General features: G+C 28.0%; 1 pseudogene; it reads right to left on the bottom strand.

Annotated features, from left to right (window-relative positions):
• Positions 1–3,035: 3,035 nt before the first annotated feature.
• Positions 3,036–4,492, bottom strand: LOC120124577 (annotated as a pseudogene).
• Between the last annotated feature and the right edge of the window lie 1,403 nt (positions 4,493–5,895).

The raw sequence follows: 5,895 nt of genomic DNA, 5'->3' as shown, positions 1-5,895 counted from the left end.
GAAATAAATTAATTTTCAGTTCTATATATTTGTGTGAGTTATGTATATTTTTAAGTTGGATAGAATCAATGGTGTTCAACCGTAATATACTTAAGTTTAAATGAAATATATACTTGCTTGTTTTTCTCTTTTAATAATCTACAGAGGGATAATAAGGTTAAGAGTCGTCCCAGATATTTTCGGGACCTTGAGCGAAAATTAAAAAAATGTCTTTATAAAATGGAAGTATATTTCATTACTTTGAATAGTTAATTCAATATTACAAAATAAATCATAGAAAAATGAATAAATTTTGTGAAAATATATTATTTTTATTAATTTATTAAGAAGACACCTTAAATACAACTAAAATAGAATTAATGTAAAAAATTGAATGCATGTATGATACATAGCTTGATTTTGAATAATAAATAAAAATTATATATTATTTTATTGTTAGATTGAGAATGAAGATGACTAAAAATTAAAGAATATTTGATAAACTGAAGAGTAAGACTTGAAAAAAGAAAAAACATGATTAAATTTAATTCAAAATTGAATGAATAAATAAGAGAAATGGAAAAAGAGGGTAAAAAACTAAACATTTTATGAAATTATATAAATTAAGGGCTCTAATTATAAATATGAAAAATTAGTTAAATTTAATTCAAAATTGGATGAATTAATAAGAGAAATGGAAAAAGAGGACCAAGAACTAAAAATTTTATGAAATTATAAAAATTACGAGACCTAATTATAAATATAAAAAATTGGGGTCCAAATTATAATACAAAAAAATTGGGGCCTTCAACGATTGCTCAGGATGCTCCCCTTAGAATCAATCCTACATAAGGTAATACCTGTTCAAAAATTTTCTTAGTCGTTGATTATGCACACCAATAGTAAACATAACTGTTTAAATTTAGAATCTTTAAAAGAATGATATTCTCTTTATCTACTTAAGTGACTTTATTTCGTTTATTTAGACGTGTGTTTAAGCTTTATTGATAATAAAAAGAAATTATAGAAGGCTGATTTTCATTCAAAAGTAAAGATGAGAAGCACTTTTTGGAAATGGCATATTTTCTCTTTATTCGTTCTTTTCTTTCGGATTCACGCCTTATTATTTGTTGTTTTAATTGTCCCCAAACCTATAAAAATAAATTAATAAAATCTTTCATAAATTTGTTACAAAACTTCCATTTATTTCTTATTTATGTTTTATTTACCTTTTGTGTCCATCTAATTTTGTTAAATCTTTTTAATGAAATTAACATAAAGCAAGAAATGAATTATAATATTAAATCTTAGGGTCTATTTATTTTCCTGTAATTGTTTTTTCGAAAAATATTTTTCTTATTTTCTAGTTGTTTGGTTAACGAAAAATAGATGATCAATGTAATTCATTTTTTCTGGTTAACTGAATTTCCTTTCCATTTTTTTGGAAAATAAATTACCATCTGCTTTTTTCTTAAGTCATTTTACGAATTTTTTACTCCAAAGCATAAACAGTCAAAACATTATTATTTTATATATTTAATATTTATATATTATTTTAATGTCATTTTAATAAAAATATTAATTATTAAACTAAATTTATTGATAATTTTAATAATATAATATTATATTTTATTGTTATAAATATATTATTATTATAATATATAAAATTGTACTTTTATTTCAATAATGTATAATAAATTATTAATAAAATTAATGTAATTTATTAATTTCATAAAAATAATATTATTGAATTGTTGAATATTTAATATATAATATATTATTCTTATTTTAATATTATAATTTTTAATATTTTAATAATATTATTATTTTAATAATAAGCAATATAATTAATAATATATTATGATTATTTTAATAAATAATTAATCTAATATTTTAATTTATTTTCATAAAATATAATAATCTTAATATTTTTATTTATAAAATTATAGATATAATATTTTAATAATAGTATTGACATAAATAATATTAAATAAATTAATCTAATATTTTAGAAATAATATTATTTTTTAATAAATAATATTATATATTATATTTGATGTTTATAATAAATAAATTTTAAAAAATCTACCAACCGGTGAAAAATGAACTACACAATATCATTCAAACACCGTAGAATGATTTCCAGAAAATATTTTTCAAGAAATGTAATTCATTTTTTCAGAATTTATTTTCTGTGAAACAATAAGTCCAATTAACTTCGACTACATGCAACTAATTTCTTAAAGACAGAAACACGAAATAAATAAGGAAAAATGAGTTATCATATACTAATGAAATATAATGTGTTTAAGAGCACATCAAAGATGCTCACTGGGATTGGTTTCTCTGCACAAAATGTTGGATTCCATTCAAAGAAGCCTTACAAAACTGTATTCTCGCCGAATGGCGGCTTATTTGCATCAGCAGAGGGCAACTGGATTCCATCCCAATACGGAGAGAATTTTAAGGACCAAATCATAAAGATAAAAAAATTAGGAACTAAATTGTAAAATTTTCAAAAGTTTAAAATGATGAAATTTAGTTTACTTTAAACTATTTTTCTTGGAGAAATTAGTTGAAATTGGACAAGATGACATGTTTAGAGAAAATTTTCAAGGTAATAGGCTAAATTGAAAAGAAAGAAAATAATGAAGGAAAGATGGAAATTAAGCCAAATGGTTTAGTGACATGATAAAAATGATAAAATTTATCATCTTCTTCCCCAATTCCATACTTATGAAACAAATTTGAAAAGGGAAAACTGAGTTTTGATATTTTGACTTTAGGAAAAGAAAAAAAGATTCTTGGATATCCCATAATAATCCATTATTACGAACATTGTTATGCACCAATAAAATTGGACCAAGTCCATGTAGGGTCTATCAAGGTTTAAACAAACTCTATCAGGTAAAACTAAAGACCCGATTGCAAAGACTTGATAAAAGGATAAATTATTCCTTTTTTATTGATAGATGATTAAATGAAAAGATACATTTGAACCATAACATAAAAGATGTAGACACAAATCAAAAGCACAATCTCTCCATATACATCAGCTAAGCCCTAACTGATGTCTGAATTTGCAAGCTTCCCACAGTAGGCAATAACGCCTGCTTTCTTAGCATCTCATTCCAATAGGTCCGGCAGTGCTTCCCTGACGTTGTGTATGCTCTCCAATGCATAGTCTGCTTCCTCTGTTCTATCGGAAGTGCCCACCTGCAGTGGATATTTCCCAAATATCAAACCCTTTTCTGCAATAATCATAAAAACACAAGTCCTTTCCCTGCAATTAATCAACTTACCAACACAGTGTGGAGCCCTATTTCTTTTCCAAATTGTATGTTGCGGATGTTGTCGTCAAAAAAGAGCTGCCGTAAACAAGGAAGAGTTGTTAGAACAAAGATTTTACTAAAGACAAAAGGGTCAATATACAAGGATCTAATTATAGTTTCAGTCCCTCTACTGAGTTCAAACTGAAGTCCAGAATGATAATTTGATAGACTTACTGTTTTTTGAGGGTTGATGTTAGCAATCCTGAAGGCTTGTTCAAATGCATTTTTAAATGGTTTGCAGATAACCGGAGTCTCCGGAAGAGCTGATTGGGAGGCATCAAGAATTTCAGCCACTGATTCTCTCAACTTGGAGCGCTTTTCATCATCTAAAGCATTGCTTCCATTAATGGGATTAAGGGTCTCAAAGCTTATGACCCTTTCAAAGCAATCCTCTAAGCCTAACTTCCTTAGAACTTTAGCCATATGGACCTTGTCCCCATTTGAGAATATCTGTTTCGATATAGTGATATGAGTCATACGAAAGTTCCCAGGTAAAATGATTCTGTTGAAGAAGAAGAAAACTTACAACTTTGCGAAATGGCAAGCTAAGCAAAAGATTCCTCAAAGCATGATCAGGTTTCAGGATCTCATAAGGCATGCTCCTATGAATAAAGCTGTGGTATTCATCGTAGTCAAAGTTGTAGCCAAAGGCCTGCAAATGACCATCAAAACACAGTAACATCAACATTCAATCATCATAGTTTCGGAACCAAAAATAATCAACCAAAAGAATGAATCAAAGAGTTCTACCACAAGACCAGCCATAGTTGTCCCATAGCTTCTGCATAGCACACGTTTAATCTCCGAGACTTTGTCTGCTTCTATACCAAGTTTTTGAACCATAAAATCTGCACAAAAGAGATGCATAAACAACATGGTATATGCCTAAAAAGATACCTAATTTTGCAAACATATCTGGAATTTAGATCAAGTGTGCACTAGTATACTTTCAATGCCTTTGGCGTCTGCATAGGCTAAAGCACTACTCCGAGGAGAAATGGTATCGTGCAAATCTGAAAATGGAACATATTCATAAATGTTACTGACATATCTAGTTTTAGCAGAACTCAAATGATATGTTTGATAAACAGCAGAAAAGACTCACCAAAGAGAAGACAGTCATATTTTGCTTCTGCAACATGCTGATACGTAGTTTTATACTCCATTATATCAGCAAAAACAACCACACCTTCCCTGAACTTACGTGATGAAGAACAAATAAGCCTTGAGAAGTGTAAAGCTACAAAGATAGACATATGAAAAGGGAGAAGATGGTAGTTTATATAGGGAAAGGGAAGCCATGCAAATAGTAGCATCGCCATCGATTGCTGATTAAATAGATAGGAAAAATGGTGTGAGGACAAACTTGAGACAGTTGAAATAGTTTATTAAGATTATTTAATCTTTTCATTAAAGTTGTAGGTTCGGTATAACAACCACTTCCATGCCTCTATTATGCTGGGATTTGGATTTTCTATTTTGATTTAACATAATTGAGTTAAACGCGTTTAGTCCCTATTAATATCAACTATAGTTAAATATGTTTAGTTTACCTAAGGTCACGGTGTCTGACTTCGTAATAGAATAATAAGTAAACTCCACGTAAGGTACCAAGCTAAGGAAAGAAAGGCCATGATATAACTTGATAATTAATATCAACGTCTTGTATGCGTGTGGGTTAACAATATTGATTGTTCTCTCTCTCCTTTTTTTTTTTAAGATTTGGTTAAATTTTATTGATCAATCCAACTTTTTTCTTTACTTTTATTTGCGGCATTGATTTTGATATTGGTTGTCGCCCACTAGTTATTTTTTTCTTTTTTTAATTTTTTAATAAGAATAATTATATTTTTGTGGCGTGGTCTCAGCCTTTATGGTAATTTTATATTTACCTTTGTGGTAGATTTTTTTTTGACTTTTGGTAGCTTAAGATTTTTTACCCTTTTTCGTTTATCTTTTTTCACATGGTTGGATTTGACACAGCCACGACTGATCAAGATGTCGCTTATTTGTCATCATGTTGATATTTCCTGCTTTAGACCCTCATATTAATTTGGATATGCATTTTGCGCTTGTGGATAGTTTTTTCACATCGCTTACTTTGATTTGCAATTTGACAGTGATATTTTTATAGTTTCATATTTTTGTGGTTCGTTTGCCTGTGCAATCAGATTTATTTGTATATTTATTTTATTCTAGCGGTGGATATTTAAAATAAATAAAAATAATATTTTATACGGTAATGATTATAAAGGTTATTTTTGGGTTGCCGTCATGATATTAGATAATTAATAGGGTAAATTACATGTTTGGTAACTGAACTTCACTCACTCTCTTATTTCACTCATTATACTTTCAGTTTTTTTTTCAATTTATTCACTGAATTCTATAGATTAATTTTTTGGTCACTCTGCTGTTAAAATAATTAACGGCATTATGACATGACAACTTACATCAAAAAGATATCATTTTGAATTCCTAAAAAATTAAATTTAGACTAAAACAACGTCGTTTCAATTAAAATATAGTCATGGCATAATGTCGTTAACTATTTAATGACGAAGTGACATAAAACATTCAATCT

Source organism: Hibiscus syriacus, unplaced genomic scaffold, assembly GCF_006381635.1.
Source record: "Hibiscus syriacus cultivar Baekdansim isolate YM2019G1 unplaced genomic scaffold, ASM638163v2 tig00110419_pilon, whole genome shotgun sequence".
In the NCBI taxonomy this organism is placed as follows: domain Eukaryota; kingdom Viridiplantae; phylum Streptophyta; class Magnoliopsida; order Malvales; family Malvaceae; genus Hibiscus; species Hibiscus syriacus.
Note: the sequence above shows the minus strand (reverse complement) of the source record. Positions and strands in the feature narration are given on the sequence as shown.